The 23,683-nt window shown below is 46.9% G+C and overlaps 1 protein-coding gene across 1 annotated transcript in view; it reads right to left on the reverse strand.

Annotated features, from left to right (window-relative positions):
- Positions 1-20,325, reverse strand: part of LOC147737390 (uncharacterized) — a 110,540-nt gene extending 90,215 nt beyond the window's left edge. The window contains exon 1 of the mRNA XM_086928395.1: positions 20,184-20,325. The gene's annotated coding sequence lies outside the window, so the exon portion shown is untranslated. The remainder of the gene's footprint in view (positions 1-20,183) is intronic.
- Positions 20,326-23,683: the final 3,358 nt, after the last annotated feature.

A 23,683-nucleotide genomic window follows, 5' to 3' on the forward strand; every position in this document is an offset into this window, starting at 1 on the left:
GGCTACGTTTAGGCCCTGGTGCATCTCCTTTGGCTGCCCACGCAGCTTGCCCTGACATTTTGGACACAGGGCGTTTCAGCCCCTGAGAGGCCAGTTGGCTTGGGGACAGTTCATGTGTTGTGCCCTTGCGTGGGGTACATGTTTTTGGCCCTATGTGATCTTTGCGCAATGTGTAATGACCTGCCTAGTGTGATTTCTGCATCATGTATAATGTCTTTGTGCCTATTCCTCTGAATGTGTTTTATCATACTTAGGTGGTTGTTTTTCCTAGTATTGTTATACTAGTGAGTTCATGGTTCCCTGCGTGATACATGCCTAAGGTGGTTAGGGTTGCGTAGGTGGTACTTACCTGTTACTAGTGGCTACTGGTTGTGTGCTACATTTGCTATTTGGTGCTACAGTTATTATCAGGCACATGCATCAAGCGATTTTGGAATCGCAAACGGTGCGATTCACAAAAATCGGCCGTTTGCGATTCCAAAATCACTTATTGGGATGCATCATTTATTTTTCATGTATTGCAATTTAAGAATTCACAATTTTTTTGCGATTTCTTAAATGCTATGCAAGATTAATTTTATTTTGCGAATTCGCAATTTTGTAGGGAAAAATTACCATGAAGTACACCTTCATGGTAATTTTGCGAAAAGTGTAAAAAATTCAAATAAATGCATGTTTGACACTTACATGTTACACACACACATGCCCTTGGGACATGTGTGTGAGTAAAATGTACTTATGTGACATTCCAGGGGTGCAGGGGGGGGTCCTTTGGACCCCCCCTGCACCAGTGAAATTGCAATCTCATTTTGCAATTCCTTAATTGCGAATTCGCAAAATGAAAATGCCTTCCGATTGATTCCTATGGGCCACTAGGCCCATAGGAATCAATGTTAAGCGATTCCTTATTTGCGATTCGCAATTAAGGAATCGCAAATAAGGAATATTAAGAAATCGCTAAAACCTTTGCGATTTCTTGATGCATTGCTGTTTGCGATTCCTTAATTTTCGCAATTAAGGAATCGCAAACGGCACCAATGATGCATCTACCTGTATATGTGCTAAGTGCTATTCCTAAAAGTATTCTATGTTCTACAAAGTGCTAATTCTACCAAGTGCTAGTTGTAAAAGTGCTCATTCCTGACAGTGGCCCACGTAGCCCTGTCCCATGTACATAATCCCCTGTAAATTCTGCCCGTGCCTATGGCACATTGTAAAGTGTGTGTTTATCATCTAATGTGTTTGGTATAATACAAAGGCTATTTTTATATATAACCTTGTGTGGTGTTTCCTTTGTGGTGGGCTTTGGGTGTTGTTGCTGGGTGCGTGCGCAAATACTTAACCTACATTGTCTCTGGGATAAGCCTTACTGCATGCGTCACGTTACCTAGAGGGTGAGCAGGGGTTATCTTTGGCGTGTAGCTCCCTTGCCCTGACTAGAGTGGTGGTTTCTGCCTGACTTTGGCGCAAGCCTTAGCCAACCGGAAATCCCATTTCTAACAGGCGTCTATAGCTGCAACAGATCGTTGGCTTATGACTGGATGTGAAAGCAAATTAATATAGCACCGAATAACTAGTTCGGGAAAGAAGTGTCCTGGCGCTAGTATAAGCACATACGTATCAAAATCCCACAGCCGCTGAACATGAACAGAAAGGTTTTATTTGTTTCCTGAAAGAACTCATGTTTTCTTGGGCGCACAGGGCAGGTGGGAGGGCATTCCATTCCAGGTACCTGCAGTCACCGCAGGCAGAGAGAAGCCATCTATTCTGATTTTTATAAACTTAGAGACTTTACGCCGCAAAGCATGATGGGTTCTTCTTACCACTTGGCCAGCTGATACCAGGCAAAAGGCGAGGACATATAAGAATGAACCCCCTGATTGTAGAGCATTTATGACATGAAGTGCTTTATATTGACATCTTTTCAGGACAGGAAGCGGTTGCAATTTGACCAGTTTGTTGGAGATCGACCTTGATTTTATTAACCTCAGAACAAGCCCAACTGCTGTCTTTGTAGCAGCAACAATCTATGTAGGCGATATTCAATTATGCCTATGTATAGTGATGTAGGAATTCATTCTCGATAGAATCAGAACCTGTATCAGGTCCCTCCTAGATAAAGCAGGGATTAATGGAAGTATTTTTCTGATAACTTTCAGCAGTCAGAAGCCTATAGAGCAGGTGATTTTAATGTATCCTTTTAAGAACAGATGCAAGTCCACCCAAACTTCCAGTTTGCTGACCTGAGGGAATGGGGTGAGCAAAGCTCCCAAAGACACCGGCCGCCACCCTTGTGCCATGAGGCTCCGGTCCCGAATACCACTATTTCCGTTTTTCCACTGTTTAGCGCCAGGGAGTTTGAGCTCATCCAATCAGCTACTTCCTGGCAGCAGCTCCTGAAATTAGTGAGCATTTTATCTGTATTTGATTCTAAACCAATGATTTGTGTATATTAGAGTAGAGGTGATATTGAATGGCTCCATCAGGCGTATTTTCTTCTAATCTAATGATTTGTGTATCATCGAGTAGATGTGATATCGATTATCAAATGACTCGATCAGGTGTATTTTCTTCTATCTAATGATCTGTGTATCATCGAGTAGAGGTGATATCGAATGACTCGATCAGGCTGGCCAAATGGGCCATGTAAATATTGAAAAGATTGTGGCTCAAAATCAGCCGTGTAAAATATGTAAAATTAGTTGGCCCTTTGTTGAATGAATACATTAAAGTGAACCGTAGTTTATATTAATTTCTGTCTTTCACCTGCTTACAAATAATATGAGCCCACTAATCATAATGAAAGGTTGCTCCATGGTGCACAGCTGGTGCACAGAGGGTTAAACTGAATTGTCTGAAATTCAGTTAAAACCAAATGGATTGCAAACGAACGAGTACGTGTCCCTTCTGATGCAACTCAAACATGTGTAACAGTTCTCTGGCCTTCACCTGTTTACAGAAGCCGGTTCAGAGAGTTAATTCCTAGAATTGGCTCTCTGAACTGGGACGTGTCAATCTGCTCGGCCTCTGCTTGGGTAAAAGTGTTTGCTTAGGACAAACATCGTGTGTGGAAATTGTGCATCTGCTGACCACCTCAAACAGTGCATGTTTGACAAAAACAAGATAACAGACTCAGGCTCTAGGTCAGAAGGCAGTAGCGTAATAGATTGGCTAAATATTAACATGGTCATGTGCGTCATGTATAAGGTAAATGTACACGTGGACTATTTCTGAAATGATCACCCCATGATGTCATTGTTAATAATTAATGTGTCCATGTACACGTGGACTATTTGTGAAGTGCTCACACCATGATGTTGATGTTAATGATTAATGTATCCAGGTTCTGAAAAATGTATATAAGGACTGATTTCCATTCTGTAAAACCAGATCACTTTGCAGTCCTGCAAATTGTCTCAGCTGCAGCTTATTGGCAATAAAGCCATTTTCTTTGAAACCTTGTATGTGCCCTTCTTGTCCCTATTCACAAATTTTGTGCTTTTACAGATGGTGCCCGTGACTCGCTAGGGACTGCTGGTTCCTGCAGGGGTTGATGAACTGCGGTCTCAGGACTCTACGGGGGCCTTCAACATCTCGGTGTTTCCTGCGCAGCTCCAGAGAGGACTTGTTTCCTGACACGCCCAGACGACAAGGCTCCCATTGATAAGCCTTTGACACAAGACACCTGCAGCTCCCTTCGAGCCATCAGGAGGTTTTCTGCCACAAAAAGAAGGACGCATACAAAGGCATTACTGATCAGATGATCAGGTAGGCAGTGCATAATGCACTGAACTGACTTTTATAAATAGAATGTTGTTCTACTGATACCTCAAAGGGTAGACACTGGAATTCATTAGAAATTCCTAGGGGAGGTCTGAGGGCACCTTTAACATAAGTGCCTGAGGAGGACTGTCCAATCTGTGAAAGATCATAAGGATCCCAAGGACAGAGGAGGGACCGTAGGAGGTTGCCTCAGAGGGACCGTGGGTGGTTGCCTCAAGACAGAGCATGCTTCTGAAAGACGTCTAAAAAATATGCATATTGTTGAAATAGGGTGTACAACAGTGTATTTCTAGAAAAGAAATAAAAAGTGATAAAGGAAGAAAAATAATTAAATTAGTAACTAAATAAAATTAAAAATGCTTAGCAAATTATTTCTGAGCACAGCTTAAGGCCGCAGGGCAGCGTTAGATGTCACTCAACCTACAGCCCCTCGCGGTACCCCAGCGTGGTACGTATCAAAGAAAAAGGGATACTCTGCAATTCTCCATCTAGATCAATGGACTGATTACACCAGGAAAAATAATGAATTGCAATGGCCAGAATATGGCACATTTGATAAAGCTAAAATGCTTTATTTAGAAGATTGTTTAAGGGAACGTGAAAAGAAAGGGAAGAAGGTACATTTGTTGCAGTGGGATGCTTTTCATGCGTGGCGATCATATGTAGCTTCAAGGTTCTCAAGTGAACCTAAAACTATGAGAGGAAAAGCTATGGTCCATGATAGGGAGAAAGGAGAAGAAAGACATGTAAGTCATTGTAGGGAAAAGGAAATGGAAGTAGACAAATGCTTCACAGTTCACAAGCCAATACCAGATATTTACCCAACTCTACCTAATGCTCCCTTAGAACAGGAAGATTCCGAAGACCCTGTAATAGAAGGTTTATTGACAACTCCACCACCATACAGCCCGCAAACAATGCAAGCTTCATCAGCACCACACACATCCACATCACAAGTTACATCACAAATTAGTAAGACAATACCTATACAACTTCAAGATACGCCTCTTTCTGGCTCAGGTAGACAAGGGTTACGGATAAAAATATCAGACAAAGAACAGAAAGTGGTACACGAGTGGGTGATGGAGGTTATGAAAAATGGTACTTCTACATGGCGTAATGCAAAAAGCCGCTTCCCAACTGATTTCACGCCTGCACTTCAACGCAGCGCTTTGGAAAAGTTGGACAAGAAAAGTTACAGCTGGTTTAAAGACTGGGACAAATATTGGCCTGAGGAAGACGGCTACCCCCAACCTGACAGGTTGTCCCGTGTTCATAACGGCACAATATCAGCAGTAATGGACGATGTAGGGGCAACAAGCACAGAAATATTAGATGCTGTCCAGATATTAGCTGAATGGATAGATACACTACTGATACTAGAACAAAAATGTACAAAACTTAAAAAAAGTAAAGAGGAGGAAGCTAGTACTCTTTCCCCTACTCACACCATGCCAATAAGAGAAGTACCAGGAAGTCAGGAAGGGAAGACCACTATTAAAGTTCACACACCATGGTCAAATGTTGAATTACATAGATTTGCACTTCAGTTTCCAGACATTAGACAAGAAAGAGAGGAATGGTATAGACAGACGGAAATAATATAAAGAGTGGGCACTCTAACACTAGATGACATAGAACAGATGTTTTCCATAATATTGCCACCAGACCTTTGGGGAAAGATAAGAAGAGAAGATGATGAATGCTTAAAAATAAAATGGGAAAAATAACTACAGAAAAGAAGGAACAAGGAGAAGATATTTCAGAGGAAATTAAAAATTTGCCTGCTAAAATAATGGGCAAAATAAATATACTAGTGCCAAGAAAACAAATTGACTGGTCAAAATTAAATGCATGCATTCAAGATACTGAAGAAACAGTATCCGGGTTTTTCTCTAGAATACAGAAGGTCTTCACAGCTTCAAGTGGTTTAGATACTGAAAAAGAAGCAACACAAAGCGCACTTGTCTCCTGTTTTGTAAATAATTTAAAACCTGCAATTAAAAGAGGGATTCTAGAGTACAACCCTACTTGGTCATGCAAACCTCTAACAGAGGTTTTACAATTATCACAGTATTACGAAATGCTAGGGAAAAAGGATTTGGAAAATAAAAATAACAAAATAAAAGAATTAAAAACGTCTTTATTCAGCAGGCTCACCAGTATAGCAGCCGTGGTCCAAGAAGCAGGGGGCGAGGAAGAGGCCGTGGGGGCCCACAATGGTCATTTTCTGCACCCCCAACACAGCATACAACCACAAATGAACTAACACGCACACAGGGATGCTTTAATTGTGGGGACCATGATCATTGGAGAGCGCAATGCCCACACCCCGTAAAGCAGTCACAGAGAGGTGGTGGGATAGGGAGATCAAGAGGCCGGGGAAGGAGCATGGGAAGAGCTAGATATCAACAGCAAGGACGTGACTCAAAACCTGGCCCAACAGGGTATCCCCCCAACACAAATTTGATAATGAAGAAATACCAAAAATGCAGGTGCATCACCCTTATGATCAGGATCCATCAGGAAGGGCCCCAAGGGGAATGGGTTTACTATGCTCGTTAGGGAGGCCCGAGAGAGTTAATACAGAATATGGTAATCCCTGTAGATCCCACTGGACCATATGTGAGGGGTAAGATTGAAGGTACACCTGTGGAATTACTAATAGATACAGGGGCCACCAATTCCTCCTTAACAAAGAAACAGTTTCCAGATGTTCCTCTCTCGGGAAAAATAAATAAGTCAGTGGGATTCACCAACATACTTGTAACAAGCCCAATTTCAGCACCCTTGAAATACAGTATAGGCCCAATTCAGGACACGCATTCATTCCTTATAACAGACAAATGTGCATTTAATTTGTTGGGATTGGACTTGCTAAAAAAGATGAATGCCACAATTAAGTGCACTGCAGACGGAGTTTTCTTGGACGTAGATGGACCAATGACAGAGGAAATGGGCAACTGTTTCCTATCAATAGGAATACAAAATATTACAGCACAAATAATGGATCAGATAGATTCAAGGATATGGGCAAAACACAAAAATTACACTGGGAAAATCAACATCACACCTGTAACAATTACAGTCAAACAGAATGTGAAATTACCAAGAATACCACAGTACAAAATAGCTCCAGAGGGTCTAAAGGGATTGCAGGATATAGTAGCTGACTTACTAAAAGAAGGGATTGTTAAAGAAATATCAGGCAGTCCTTGTAACAGCCCTATTCTTCCGGTCTTAAAGAAAGGCGATGGAAATACTGATGATAAAAGTTACAGATTCATAGTTGATCTCAGAGACATTAATAAAATGTCGGTGCAACAGTTCCCGGTTGTCCCAAATGTAGTATCAATATTGTCAACATTGTCACCAGAAATTACATATTTTTCAGTAGTGGATTTAAAAAATGCCTTCTTCTCAATTCCAGTAGATGAGGGTAGCATGTACCTCTTCATTCTCTGTAAGCGGGAGAACCTTCTGTTTCTGTCGTATCCCTCAAGGGTTCACAGAGAGCCCGAGCATTTACAACCAGGCCTTGAAAAGAGAACTAGACACATTCAATTTATCACCTAATTCTGTGCTAATACAATATATTGATGACCTGCTGCTTGGTAGCATCTCTGAGACACAATGTACAACTGACACCATTAATTTGTTAAATTTCTTAGCTGAACGTGGTCACAAAGTTTCACCAGAGAAAATACAATTTGTTCAACAGGAAGTATCCTACCTAGGACACATCCTGTCGAAAGGGCAGAGAAGATTGGATGATAAGCGCATGAAATTGATTCTACAAACACCAGTGCCACGCACCCAAAAACAGGTGCGAGCCTTTTTAGGTATGGCCAGTTATTGTCGACATTGGATTGCTAACTTCTCCTTGATTTCAAAACCCTTATTGGCCCTGACCCACAAGGACACGCCCAAACCCCTTCAGTGGTTGCCAGAACATGAACAAAGCTTCCTTGCCATTCGGCAAGCTCTCTGCTCTGCTCCTGCTTTAGGCCTACCAGACTATTCTAAGTCTTTCCAACTCTATGTTCATGAGTCTGACGGGAGTGCTCTTGAGGTTCTATGCCAGCAGTTCAGTGACCACAAAAGACCATGCGCATATTTCTCTGCCACCTTGGATACTGTAGCCAAGGCTTTACCTTCCTGTATACGTTCTGTTGCAGCAACTGCCTTATCACTACAACGTGCAGAAAGCATAATAATGGGACATGAAGTTGATGTCTATGTACCACATGCAGTGGAGCTGATATTAAATAAGACACGTACTCAACACCTCACAAATGCCAGACTAACGCAATATGAGATCTGTTTATTTGCAGCACATGTAACACTTCACAAGTGTAATGTTCTTAACCCTGCCACTCTGTTACCTGTTCCCACTGATGATCTAGTGGACTCAGACCATGATTGTATATTGTTAACTGAGGAGCAAACAAATGGTAGAATAGATATGACTGATACACCCTATGCAGATGCTGAAGGAGAATTGTGGGTGGATCGTTCCTGCCTTAGAACAGAGGATGGAAATACATCAGCAGCTTATGCAGTTGTAACAAATAAAACTGTAGTTGAGTCCTGTAAGATACCTGAGTTGTCTGCACAAGCAGCAGAACTTGTGGCACTCACACGAGCTTGTGAGTTATCTGAAGGGAGGTGTGTTAACATATACACAGACAGCCAATATGCTTTTAATGTGGCACATTCCTTTGGAAGACCCTGGAAAGAAAGAGGTTCTATTACCTCACAAGGCACAAAGATACAGCACGGAGTGCTGATCACTAAATTACTAAACTCCTTGGCACTTCCAAAGAAATTGGCCATAATTAAATGCAGTGCTTACAAGAAAGTTACTGACAAGGTAGGTCAGGGAAATGCATTTGCTGACACCAGCAAAACAGACAGTAAGAAATAATTCAGCACTAGTACTAACGGCCCAAGAATTACCTGATGAAGTGAAGTCACTAGATCTAACAACTGAAGGTATAAGACTAATGCAACAAGGAGCAACAGCAGAAGAACAGATGGGTTGGTCAAAGGACGGGTCATTTGTTCAAGGATGTTGGATGAATGACACCAAGGAGAAATATATGTTACCAGACAGGATGGTCTACTCCATGTGTTTGGCCATGCATGGCCCGGCACACATATGCAGGGATGCCATAGTAAACTGTATGGACAAGTTCTGGGTGAACAAGAATATAAGGAAAACAGCACAGGAAATATGTCAAAGATGTATGGTATGTGCACAGTACAATGTGGGTAAGACTGCTCCAGTACCCAAAGGCCGCTTTCAAAAACCAACAATGCCATTTGAAGCCCTGCAAATAGACTATGTGGAGATGCCAGCTACAAATAAGTATAGGTATATCCTGGTGGTGGTGTGCATGTATTCAAAATGGATAGAGGCATACCCGGTAAAACACAATGATGTCATCTCAACAGCCAAGTGCTTGATAAAGGAATTGATCCCACGTTTTGGGGTCCCAAAAACCATATTTTCAGACAATGGCAGCCACTTCTGTAATGAAATAATAAAATTGACATGCAAAGCCTTGGGAATACAACAGAAGCTACACTGCGCCTATCATACAGAGGCAGCTGGTGCAGTAGAAAGAAAAAATGGCGTGCTCAAGAGCAAAATAGCAAAAATATGTGCTGACACAAAATTGACCTGGATGGATGCCTTGCCTATTGCCCTAATGAGCATGAGGAGCACACCAGATGCCCAGACCAAACTCAGTGCACACAAAATAGTCACTGGGTTGCCAATGGTAGCTTGGGGAGTTCCAGACAAAAATGCTCTGCCTATGATGACGAATGAATTGTTGAATGATTACTGCATGTCACTTACACGCACTCTTGCTTCTATCAACCAGCACGTGAAGGGGGCCCTTCCAGAGCCACTGCAAGTTGAAGGACACAAGTTTAAACCTGGGGACTGGGTGCTCATCAAGGCATTCCAGAGGTCCAACTGTCTCCAAGCTCGCTGGAAGGGTCCACAGCAAGTCCTGCTCGCCACGAAGACTGCGGTAAAGTGCACCAACAACAAATCTTGGATCCACGCCAGCAACATCAAGAGGGCACCTCCTGACACCACATCCAGCCAAGATCCAGGTCAGCAGCACATGCCAACACCGGAATTGATCAAAGAGGAGAAGAGGTACAATTTACGGTCAACAAAGAAGACAGAGATGAAATGTCAATAATACCTATAATTGATCCTCTTCAGGAAATAGATGAAGTATTACTGCTAGATATCATCCTAACAGATATTTTAACAAATATCTTTGACTTTGGGAATAACGGTGAAGAAAACAACGAAAGCGCACTACTGTACATCCAGGAATCATTTCATCAGCTAGAATATGAGCTAATGCAAGACTTAAACAGTATAGCATTACGAGAAGCTTTAGATAGAGTACTTTCTGACGAAGAAAATTCAACTAGGGTATATTGCACGCTACCACCAGGAGTAATAGCTCAGTTGCAGAACAAGAAAAGTTTAGCAAACTTCATCAGGGAGTTCTTAGTAATAAGTGGGCCAGTACAACGTTGAGTAGATGAACTGATCCAGGAGGTATTTGCGAGTCCTCCTGTAACTGCAAAGTGCCCGTGCCACTGCAGCAATTAGTAGATGAACTGATCCGGGAGGTATTTGCGAGTCCTCCTGTCACTGCGAGCACCCGTGCTGCTGCAGCAACCAGCAAATAACTTTTCATAGGTTGGCAAGACAGCCTGCTTTAAAAAGCTACCTTTAGGGTGAGGTACAGTGGACAATATTGTAAAAATTAAGTAAGGCTGCACTAAAGGTTGATATACGTGACCTTGCATTACAAGAATTACATGCATATCTTTGGGAGGCGAGAAGTACCAAGAAATTCTCAGAGGCCATCTGAAATATCTCAGGAGCTGGTTAAGTTACATTGGCTACCCATCCGTAAAAGAATCACTTTCAAGGCAGTATGTATGGTCTTCAAAGCCCTCCACGATTCGGGCCCTAGGCACTTGAAATCACTTTTCTGCTGGCATAAACCAGCAAGAACCCTGAGGTCAGGACAACTGGCTCTGGTTACGGTCCCCAGAATTAAAAAAGCTCGCTGGGGAGGCAGGAGCTTTTCTCTCGGGGCGGCTGAGGCTTGGAATAAACTTCCTCTTGCGCTCAGACAAACCCAGAATCTGATGGCCTTTAGAAGAGGTCTAAAAACATGGCTCTTCACTCAGTAAGCACGCTCCCTCACACCAGTCTATCCTTCTAGCGCCAGGACACCTCCGGGTATCAGAGCGCTCTATAAATATGTAAAATAAATAAATAAAATAAATAAATATTAACAAATAGCAGTTCGCAATATATTCTATACTACAGCCTCACCTTATATGTGTTCATGCTTTTTGTGTGTTTAGCTTATATTATAGTAATGATTCACAGTGATAATTCACAACATAGTGTCATCAATAGCACTACATCCAATTAAAGAAAGTATAAGAATAGATAGGTATGAATAGAAAATATAGAGCTCAAACAATGAAGAAAAAATGGTACAAGTCTAAAATGTGCATACCTGGGGTGATATTCTGTCTTTTATTGCTAGCATTAATTACTGTATACTTATTGGACGTGTTCTATCCCATGGAACAATTGATACCAACACCAACACCCCCTGTTATCATACCTGCATACACTTTGTCACCTGAAGAAATAGCCCACAGAGAAGATATGCGCCACAATTCCTTTGTGACTTTGTTGCATCATACCAATAAGATATTAACAAGGGGAGATTGCTGGATATGTTTGCAATTCCCAGCTTCGGTGGACCAAAGTTTGCCCCTGGTTCAAGTCCCACTGCCTTTTGAAGCATCCTGTTATGCCATTTACATAACAATAGTAAAAATAGAGCTAATAGCTGTTTTGCAGAATTTAAAGAAAAGTACTGCTGGTGCAGGGACAACAATGGCTCCACCTGCAGGAACATTATATAACAAATGTATGGCAGATATTCTGACTCTGGGGAACTGCACGGAAGTAATAGAACAGAATACAACATTCCCCCTGTCTGACATCTTTACTCCGCTCTTTCAAACTAAGAATACAAGCACTGGGATGGCAGGCCCATCAAAAGAGGCAAATAAGAATATACCATTTTTGAAGTTAAAATTAAGAAAACACAACGCAATAGGGAGTATTTGTATTAAGAGTAATGGGACCTATCAGGTGGGCAATAGTACAAATTGTAACATGACATTTGAAATGACGTCCGGAAATATTAGCATTCCACTTTACGTAGGTGACTCAATTTATTTCATTTGTGGAGAAAGGGCTTATACAAGGCTTCCAACAAGTTGGAGTGGTTGGTGTCACCTAGGTTTTGTATTACCTGCTATAGCAATAAAAGACACAAAGGAAGTACGAAAGGACATGCAAAGACATGCACCACGGCGAGGCAGGAGAAGTGTGGATCAAAGAGATACAGCATCACAGATAGCGGGTGATATATTTAAAGGGGTGATACCATGGATTGGTCCATCTATCAACTCAGGGGATATACGTAGATTGTCCAGACTACTAGAAGCAACAATAAATGAAACGATAAGTATACTTGAAAATATTACAGTAGAGCTTCAAGCTGTGAGATTAGTTTCGTTACAAAATAGAATGATTCTTGACATGATGCTAGCAGAAAGGGGTGGAGTCTGTGCAATTATAGGGGTGTCCTGTTGCACCTATGTCCCTGACTCCTCTGTTACTGTCAGGGAGGCAATAAAAAGATTGCATCATATAGGTGTAGAAGCACATCAGGATTCTGGTACATGGGATATAGAAGGTTCACTTTGGAGTTGGTTGAGCGCATGGGGTTGGAAGATAGGAATGGTGTTCATAACAATTTTCCTACTAATAGTAGGCTGTTGTCTATTAATAAATTGCCTGCCAATGTGCTGTCAACTATTGGGACAGCTGACAAAATGCCAAGGGAGGAGATTAAAGGAAAAAGAAAGAATTCTGATGCAAACAGTCACTACTGAGTTGATTAACATAGACATTTCTGACAATGATAAGAATGGACAATATAATTATTAAATTATGACATGCTTCGTGATGAAATTATTTTAAACTAAGGTTCAAAGGGTCGTTTTGTAAAAGATGAAAAATTAGTTGGCCCTTTGTTGAATGAATACATTAAAGTGAACCGTAGTTTATATTAATTTCTGTCTTTCACCTGCTTACAAATAATATGAGCCCACTAATCATAATGAAAGGTTGCTCCATGGTGCACAGCTGGTGCACAGAGGGTTAAACTGAATTGTCTGAAATTCAGTTAAAACCAAATGGATTGCAAACGAACGAGTATGTGTCCCTTCTGATGCAACTCAAACATGTGTAACAGTTCTCTGGCCTTCACCTGTTTACAGAAGCCGGTTCAGAGAGTTAATTCCTAGAATTGGCTCTCTGAACTGGGACGTGTCAATCTGCTCTGCCTCTGCTTGGATAAAAGTGTTTGCTTAGGACAAATATTGTGTGTGGAAATTGTGCATCTGCTGACCACCTCAAACAGTGCATGTTTGACAAAAACAAGATAACAGACTCAGGCTCTAGGTCAGAAGGCAGTAGCGTAAGAGATTGGCTAAATATTAACATGGTCATGTGCGTCATGTATAAGGTAAATGTACACGTGGACTATTTCTGAAATGATCACCCCATGATGTCATTGTTAATAATTAATGTGTCCATGTACACGTGGACTATTTGTGAAGTGCTCTCACCATGATGTTGATGTTAATGATTAATGTATCCAGGCTCTGAAAAATGTATATAAAGACTGATTTCCTTTCTGTAAAACCAGATCACTTTGCAGTCCTGAAATTGTCTCAGCTGCAGCTTATTGGCAAGAAAGCCATTTTCTTTCAAACCTTGTATGTGCCCTTCTTGTCCCTATTCACAAATGTTGTGCTTCTACAGCGGGGTGAGGGAGAATTGTCTTAGGGGTTGATCTGAAGTTAGCTGAGGCCACCGCTTGGGTCGGATCTTTCAAAAAGGATAAAAACCAAGCAGGCACTTTCCCCAAAGACCCACCATCTGCAATCTCTGTAGTAATGTCGAGTGGGAGATGGTGTCAAAGGCTCCAGATAGATCTAATCAGATCAGAGCCCCACCTCCCCACCCCCATACATAGTTTCTCTAATATCCCACGTGGCTTTAGCTCTTTTGGAGCCCTGGATGGACTTTGTGCAGAAGTTGGTAGGACTCAAGGTATTTGGTGAGCTGCGTGTTCACCGTGGCCTCAGTTAGTTTGATGAACATCAGGAACAGAGAGACAGGCCGATCCTTAGAGTTAGAACTGCTGTGACTACTGGAGCAGACCTCTGGAAGTAATGATGTCTACAACTCTCTGATTGGCTGCAGGCTTGGGTGCAACGGAGGGCGAGAACAAGAAGGTTGGGCTTGGATGTGTCCCAGAGAAATTACCAGAGCCTGGGATGAACTCAAACATCCCACCCATCATTTTACTTATTCATAAATACGCCAGGTGTGCCCAGATGTGGGACCCGTGCTCGCTGCACCACTGAAATCAAGTCGCACCCTAGAGTCAGAGCCCAGATGTGGGTTCCGTGCTCGCTGCACCACTGGAATGAAGCCGCACCCTACAGTCAAGGCCCAGATAGGCTGAAACCGGTCTTGGGTTGATTGTGTTCTGGTTCAGAAAGGATCTGCATTGGCTCTTCAGGCTGGACTGGCCTATTGGAAGAAGTCTAAAGCTGATTTGCCTATGTCTGCTTCCTGTTTGAGGTGGCATTGCGGGCCAACAGCCAATTGATCTCCCTCTCCGGCTTGGCCCGGTGAGGACCTGGACGTGAGCCGGAGTCTAGTGAGGAATAGGATGTGATCAGGGCCTGTTGAGGACCAGGACGTGAGCCAAGGCCTTGTGAGGACCAGGACATGTGTCGGAGCCTGGTATGGACCAGGACGTGAGCCGGAGCCTGGAGAGGACCAGAACATGAGCCGGATTCTGGTGAGGACCAGGACGTGAGCCTGAGCCTGGTAGGGACCTGGATGTGAGCCAGAGTCTAGTGAGTACAAGGATGTGAGCCAGAGTCTAGTGAGGACCAGGATGTGATCAGGGCCTGGTGAAGACTGAGATGTGAGCCTGGGCCTTGTGAGGAACAGGACGTGAGCCAGGGCCTTGTGAGGACCAGGGCATGAGCTGGGGCCTTGTGAGGATGAGGACATGAGCCAGGGCCTTGTGAGGACCAGGACGTGAGCCGTGGCCTTGCCAGGACCAGGACGTGAGCCATTGCCTTGTGAATACCAGGACCTGAGAGCCAGGGCCTTGTGATGACCAGGATGTGTGCCGAGGCCTGCAGACCAGGACGTGAGCCAGCACCTTGTGAAGATCAGGACGTGAGCTGGGGTCTTGTGAGGACCAGGAAGTGAGCTGGGGCCTTGTGAGGACTAGGATGCGAGCTGGGACCTTGTGAGGACCAGGACGTGAGCTGGTGCGTTGTGAGGATCAGGACATGAGCCAGGGCCTTGTGAGGACCAGGACGTGAGCCATGGCCTTGTGAGGACCAGGATGTGAGCCCTTGCCTTGTGAAGACCAGGACTAGAGCCAGGGCCTTGTGAGGACCAGGATGTGACCCGGGGCCTGAAGGACCAGGATGTGAGCCGGCACCTTGTGAAGACCAGGACGTGAGCTGGGCCCTTGTGAGGATCTAGGACATGAGCTGGGGCCTTGTGAGGGCCAGGAAGTGAGCTGGGGCCTTGTGAGGACCAGGGTGCGAGCAGGGACCTTGTGAGGACCAGGACGTGAGCTGGTGCGTTGTGAGGACCAGGACGTGAGCCAGTGCCTTGTGAGGACCAGGATGTGAGACAAGGCCTTGTGAGGACCAGGTCATGAGCCAGGGCCTTGTGTGGACCAGGACATGAGCCGGGCCTGTTGGAACAGGCTGTGAGCTGGAGCCTGGTGGACCAGGACGCGAGCCGGGCCTTGTGAGGACCAGGACGTAAGCATGGGCCTGGTAGACCGGGATGTGAGCCAGGGTCTGGTGGACCACGACATGACCCAGGGCCTTGTGGGGACCAGGGTGCGAGCCAGGGCCTTGTGATAACCAGGACGTGAGCTGGAGATTGGTAAACCCCGACGTGAGCTGGGGCCTGTTGGACCGGAATGTGAGCCAGGGCCTTGTGAGGACCAGGATGTGAGCCAAGGCCTGGTGGACTAGGACATGAGCCGGGGCCTTGTGAGGACCAGGACGTGAGCGTGGGCCTTGTGGACCTTGTGAGGACCAGGACGTGAGCATGGGCCTGGTAGACCATGAACTGAGCTTGGGTCTGGTGGACCAGGACGTGACCCAGGACCTTGTGAGGACCAGGACATGAGCCAGGGCCTTGTGAGGACCAGGACATGAGCTGGGGCCTTGTGAGGACCAGGACGTGAGCCGGGGCCTTGTGAGGACCAGGACGTGAGCCGGGGCCTTATGAGGATCAGGACATGAGCCAGGGCCTTGTGAGGACCAGGACGTGAGCCATGGCCTTGTGAGGACCAGGACGTGAGCCAGGGCCTTGTGAGGATTAGGACGTGAGCTGGGGCCTTGTTAGGACCAGGATGGAAGACGGGACCTGGTGGACCAGGATCCTGAGCCAGCTCTCACTCACTTGAAGAGGCCAGACTAAACACATGGTTTGTCCTCTCTTGCAGGACCAGGGAAGGGTCAGTCCAGAGATCCAAGGATACCAGAGACTGGGGCGCCCCCTGTTTTTCCTTGTATTTCTCCCTGAAATAGATAAAACTGTGTGAAATCTCCTTGAGAGAGATTCATATTATCACAGATCTCACTGGACTCACAATCAGCAGAAAGAGGCTGAGAATGAACGTCCTTGCACATGAACTGTTCTACTCTTATCTGCCACGATACCCTGGGAAGTACCAAATATTTCCGAAGCGTGATCCCCCGAATATTCATGCCTGTACTTTCATGTAATACGTAAGTGCATTCTGGGGGTTGTAGTCTTGGTTACTTTACTAAAGACAGTGGTTTAAAAAATAAACTCCATGCTTGGAGGAGATGTGTGCCTTTGTCAGGAGCCATCTAAGACTCTGTGGTAACTCCGGATACTTACAAAAACACGGATTATGAGCTCTTAAAATAAAATGATATGTCTGAAAAGGAGCATCTCTGGGCGGTGAGAGCAGCGGCTGAGGCGGTCCACATTCTTCATACCAAGAGAACAGGACAGGCCTCACCTCCTATCCCTACAGGGCAGGTTTCATCCCAGCAGACGACACGCCTCCACTCCTCTGCATCTCCCTGGACAGGCCTCAACCACTCTGCACCCCTCCCGGATACGCCTCAGCTCCTCTGCACCCCCAGCCCAGGACAGGTACCACCTCCTCTGCACCCCTGGACAGGCATCACCAGCGCTTCACCCCCTGAACAGGACATGCTTCACCTCCTCTGCACCGCGGACAGGCCTCGCCTCCTCTGCTCCCCCTGGACAGGCATCTCCCCTGCACCCCTCAGGACAGGCCTCACCTCCTCTTCACCCCGGAACAGGCCTCACCTCCTCTGCACGCACCGGGACAAGCCTCACCTCCTCTGCACGCTCGGGACAGGCCTCACCTCTTCTGCTCCCCCTGGACAGGCATCTCCTCTGCACCCCAGAGGACAAGCATCACCTCCTCTGCACCCTTGGACAGGCCACACCTCCTCTGCACCCCCATGGAACAGGCCTCAACTCTTCTGCATCAGATTTGCAGGCCTCATCACCTCTGCACCCCTGGACAGGCCTCACCTCCTCTACACCCCCTGGACAGGCCACTTCCTCTCCTCCCCTGGGGAGGCTTCACCTCCTCTGCGCCTCTTGGACAGGCGTCACCTTCTTTGCAACCCCCTGAAAAGGACATACCTCCCCTCCTTTGCACTCTTTGGACAAGCCTCACCTCCGCTGTACCCCCAGACAGGCCTCACCTCCTCTGCACCCCGGACAGGTCTCACCTCCTCTGCACCCCTGAAAAGGCCTCACATCCTCTGCACCCCTGGACAGGCCTCACCTCCTCTACACCCCCGGACTGGCCTCGCCTCCTCTGCTCCCCCTGGAGAGGCATCTCCCCTGAACCCCTCAGGACAGGCCTCACCTCCTCTTCACGCCGGAACAGGCCTCACCTCCTCTGCACACACCGGGACAGGCCTCACCTCCTCTGCACGCTCGGGACAGGCCTCGCCTCTTCTGCTACTCCTGGACAGGCATCTCCTCTACACCCCAGAGGACAGGCATCACCTCCTCTGCACCCCTGGACAGGCCACACCTCCTCTGCACCCCCGTGGAACAGGCCTCAACTCTTCTGTATCAGCTTCGCAGGCCTCATCACCTCTGCACCCCTGGACAGGCCTCACCTCCTCTACACCCCCTGGACAGGCCACTTCCTCTCCTCCCCTTGGGGAGGCTTCACCTCCTCTGCACCTCTTGGACAGGCATCACCTTCTTTGCAACCCCCTGAAAAGGACATACCTCACCTCCTTTGCACCCTTTGGACAAGCCTCACCTCCGCTGTACCCCCCAGGACAGGCCTCACCTCCTCTGCACCCCGGACAGGTCTCACCTCCTCTGCACCCCTGGACAGGCCTCCCCTTCTCTGCACTCCTCTGGACAGGCCTCTCCTCCTCGGCACCCCCTGTAGAGGTCTCACCTCCTCTGCACCCCTGGACAGGCCTCTCCTCCTCTATACCCCTGGACAGGCCTTTCCTCCTCTGCACCCCTGGACAGGCCTGTCCTCCTCTGCACCCCTGGACAGGCCTCAACTCCTCTGCACCCCTGGAGAGGCCTCAGCTCCTCTGCACCCCTGAACAGGCCTCACCTCCTCTGCTCCCCTGGACAGGCCTCACCTCTTCTATACCTCTGAACAGGCCTCTCCTCCTCCACACTCCTGGACAGGCCTCTCCTCCTCTGCACCCCTGGACAGGCCTCATCGCCTCTGCTCCTCTGGACAGGCCTCTCCTCCTCCGCTCCCCTGGACAGGCCTCACTGCCTCCGCTCTCCTGGACAGGCCTCTCCTCCTCTGCACCCCCTGGACAGGCCTCTCCTCCTCCGCTCCCCTGGACAGGCCTCAACTCCTCTGTGCCCCTGGTCAGGCCTCTCCTCCTCTGCACCCCTGAACAGGCCTCACCTCCTCTGCACCCCTGGACAGGCCTCTCCTCCTCTGCACCCCTGGACAGGCCTCTCCTCCTCTGCCCCTGGACAGGCATCTCCTCCTCTGCACCCCTGAACAGGCCTCACCTCTTCTATACCTGTGAACAGGCCTCTCCTCCTCCACACGCCTGGACAGGCCTCACATCCTCTGCACCCCTGGACAGGCCTCACCTCTTCTATACCTCTGAACAGGCCTCTCCTCCTCCGCACTCCTGGACAGTCCTCACCTCCTCTGCACCCCTGGACAGGCCTCACCACCTCTGCTCCTCTGGACAGGCCTCACTTCCTCTGCGCCTCTAGACAGGCCTCACCTCTTCTGTACCCCTGGTCAGGCCTCTCCTCCTCTGCACCCCTGGACAGGCCTCCCCTCCTCTGCACCCCTGGACAGGCCTCACCTCCTTGCCTCCTCTGCACCCCTGGACAGGCCTCACCTCCTCTGCACCCCTGGACAGGCCTCAGCTCCTCTGCACTCCTGGACAGGCCTCACCTCCTCTGACCCTCCTCTGGACAGGCCTCACCTCCTCCGCTCCCCTGGACAGGTCTCCCCTCCTCTGCACCCTTGGACAGGCCTAACCTCCTCTGCACCCCTGGACAGGCCTCACCTCCTCCGCTCCCCTGGACAGGCCTCACCTCCTCCGCTCCCCTGGACAGGCCTCACCTCCTCTGCGCCTCTGGACAGGTCTCCCCTCTTCTGCACCCCTTGACAGGCCTCTCCTCCTCTGCTCCCCTGGACAGGCCTCACCTCCTCCGCTCTCCTGGACAGGCCTCTCCTCCTCTGCTCCCCTGGACAGGCCTCACCTCTTCTATACCTCTGAACAGGCCTCTCTTCCTCCACACTCCTGGACAGGCCTCTCCTCCTCTGCACCCCTGGACAGGCCTCTCCTCCTCTGCACCCCCTGGGCAGGCCTCTCCTCCTCTGCCCATGGAAAGGCCTCTCCTCCTCTGCACCCCTGGACAGGCCTCCCCTCCTCTGCACCCCTGGACAGGCCTCTCCTCCTCTGCTCCCCTGGACAGGCCTCACCTCCTCTGCGCCCCTGTACATGCATCTCCTCCTCTGCCCCCCTGGACAGGCCTCACCTCCTCCGCTCCCCACTCAGAATCAGCAGCAGGAAGAGCTGAGCTCTCCTGACAACACCATTAATGGGGGGAGGGGAATCTGATCCAGTGATTAATAAATTGCAGCCAAGTGAGTTAGCAGCTCTCCTACCTGAGCAGAAACCTGTCCAGGCTCTCTCCTCCTCCTGGGGGGCAGGGGCAGATCTGGGGTCTGAGGGGGGATATGTGAGGGTCTGAAGATGGAGGTAACTGCAGTGCAAACACAGACAGACAGGGCTCCTTCCTCCTCTGCAGCAGGCTGGACACAGAACACAGGGAGGAAGTGATGTCACCACTGCTGCTGGTGCTGTCTCTGCCACCGCTGACCCGGAAGAGGAAACCCTTCTCACTTTCACCCAATGCGCAGCTCAGGCAAGGATCGCCCTCTGGTGGCCGCTGATGAAACAGCTGCCTCCAGGCTCCAGCAGTGAATACATTTCACACAAACAAATGCAGGGTCAGACAGTTCAGGTACAGGGCCTCACACTTGGCTGCTGCTGCGAGAAAGTATTTATAGCTTCACTTCAGACAAGCATCTTCCAATCACTGATGTAGAGGACTAAAAAGTATTTACAGAAAGGTGACAACTGGAAGTGGCAGTCTGTATTTTAATGAATATATCTGTATTTCAATGAATATATCTGTATTTAAATGAATATATCTGTATTTAAATGAATATATGAGTATTTCGGTCAGTTTTGCAATTAAACTGGACAACTTATTTATTTTTTTAAATAATTTATTTGCAGGTTTTTCAAATCCGCAGCGTGGTACATAGGAAAGTAAACAGAGGAAAATGCCAGGGAGTTTTAAACACCAGATCAAATAAAATTTGACATAGGTCATGTGTCAAAGCGACAATTAAAGGAACAGTTTATTTCCAATTTTTCGGTGTCTGTCGCTTATTCCTTATATTTGATTCAGTTTTATATCCTCGAACAAGACTGAAATGTAGGCCCTAATTAGGTCTTGAGTTTCTGATTTCAGAACACAACTGTCTCCTAAAATATTAAGATAGCGGCCTCTTGCAGGCTTTGTTGTTTTCTTTACAGTAACCACCTGCCTCTCTCAACAAAGATTCAATGACAAAAAAAACAATTTATCTTTGAAACAATTCATTCCTAAGATAGAGATATCAAGTATGAACCAGAAATGTCTCACACAGTTTGCATTGTATCATATAAATGAGTGGGTATTACTGGTCTGAAGAACAGCGGAGGGGTATTTCATTACTCTAAAATATTTTACTCCTTCACATAGGCCCCTATATCACAGTACGCTCGTCATCAATACACCATTGATTAGTGAGTGCGTCAACTCTTTGTAGCATTGTCATGCAAGCAGGCTTGAGTGCCTCAACAGCGACATTATTTCGGACGTGCATACATCAGAGCCCTCAAACCTCACTCATCACGAGTGGCACTAACACATTTGGGGGTCGTGCTGAGGTCTCACTCAAACCTGGCCCATTCTTCCAAACTATGGGGATTAACTAGAACTTCACACATGACTATTCGGCACAGAGCAGACCCTCTGTCCCACATTTTGTTGGCAAAACCTCTCTCATATTTCACCATGAGTACTGCACACAGTTCAGTAGAATTTTAAATTGAATATCTATTTTAGTGAGACTTGGTTGTTAATTTTATCACTTTACAGGTGTTCTGATCATGTCTATAAATTCAGTAATGTCTCTTACTTTGGAATTGTCAAAGTCAAATGTTAAGTGACACCGCTCCCTGTGTCTTTTTTAAATACCTCAATTCTCTATTGATTTTTCATATACAATGAGCATATTACAGGGATCGAAGTTTATCGACTCAGCAGAATCCAAGATACTGTGTAAACTAGAACTTGTGAGAATACATTGAAAACAGGAAAAACAATAAGATAACCCGTCCAGATAGAGGTGAGATGTGACCCAGAAGATCCTGCAGATTATCAGGTAAGGATGACGAGGGGAACACAAGGGAAAGGGATGTGGGAACAGGAGAGAATAGTCAGTGTGCCAGGCCCATCGTCACCACCATATGTGCTTTATAGACCCCCTCCGGCATCCAGTGCCAGCGGTTTAGGAACTTGAAATAACTGAATTTCAACCTGACCACCTTGAGGAAACTGCCTTGGTCTTTCCAAAGGTCATGCCAGTCCTGCTCCGAGAGTGAGAGGCCCAGCCTCTGCTCCACAAACAGCGTAAAGTGTGGGCAGAGGTGCTCGAAAAAAGGCTGTTCATAGCTGTAACATACAATCCCACCATAGTGTCCTTGTATCCTTTCCGCATCAGGATATAATGCAACATTGGGTCAGTATTAGACCTGCCACCTTTGTCGTGAGTCGTCCTTCCATTTTTCTCTTTTGTCTCCTCTGTGTTTGCTGGTGTTAGATGCTCTAGGCGCTGTGCCACTGCCATAAAGTGCCACAGCGCGAATGCTCCCTATTGTAAATTGACTGTATGAATTAGTACAATCCTAATTGACCCAAGGAACATGATAGAAAATTCGAATTTAGTATGCCTGAGCTCCGAATATTAAAGTGCATGTTTTAGTGATGATTATTTTTATATTCTGTCAATCAATCAATCATTTCCATTTATAGAGTGCGCACCTCGTTTAAGAACTCGTTGTGGCCACCAAACATTCCTTGCCCAAAAGAGATGGGGAGACCAGCAAAAAATCTTGGCATCTGGTTCACAGAGGACCTCAAATTTGAGGCCCACATTAACAAACTTACAAGCACCTGTTTCGCTACCCTAAAAATGCTCCGCAAATTCTTTCCTTTGCTCCCTAGGGATGCTAAGGAGACGGTTGCCAGAGCACTTATACTGGCTAGGCTGGATTATGCAAATGCACTGTTTAGTGGCATCCCGGCCTATTTGGTAAAACGCCTCCAAATCATCCAGAATGCGGCAGTCCGACTCTTGTTTAACATCCCAAGATGGAAGAGCGTTCGTTCTGAGATGCGCACGCTCCACTGGCTTCCGGTTGCCCAACGCATTCTATTCAAATCACTGGTGCTTGCGTTTCGTGCTTCTCATGATCAAGGCCCCCTGTATCTGAGGAAGAGATTTACCAGCTATGTTCCTGCTCGCCCCCTCAGATCCTCTACCTTGCACAAACTGTATCTTCCCCGCTTCAAACGAGCAAGACTTGGTGGCCAATCGATCTCAGTGATCGGGGCCCGGGCCTGGAATGCTCTCCCTCTTCAGCTACGATCTATGTCCTCAGTGGCTGTTTTTAAAAAGCATTTGAAAACTCATCTGTTCAAGAGTGTAAGTTAAGTTTTCTTGTATGTCTGACTGTCTACCTCTCCTCTACCCACGCCAGGATACTCTCCAGTAACGGAGCGCGCTATAAAATAATTTATACATTTATACATACATACATACTCACCCGTGAGGGTCTCAAGGTCCAGAGGGGGGGGGGGGTGCTGCTACTGCTCGAAGAGCCAGGTCTTGCTTGAGGTGCTTCCCTTCCTGAAGCTGAGATGGTCCTGAGTCAGTCATAGGTAAATGGGGAGGGAGTTCCAGGTCTTCGCTGCCAGGTAGGAGAATGATGTCCCCCGGTGGTGGTTCTGCGAATCCGTGGGACGATGGCGAGGGCGAGGCTGGTGGAG

Source organism: Lissotriton vulgaris, chromosome 1_1, assembly GCF_964263255.1.
Source record: "Lissotriton vulgaris chromosome 1_1, aLisVul1.2, whole genome shotgun sequence".
Lineage (NCBI taxonomy): Eukaryota > Metazoa > Chordata > Amphibia > Caudata > Salamandridae > Lissotriton > Lissotriton vulgaris.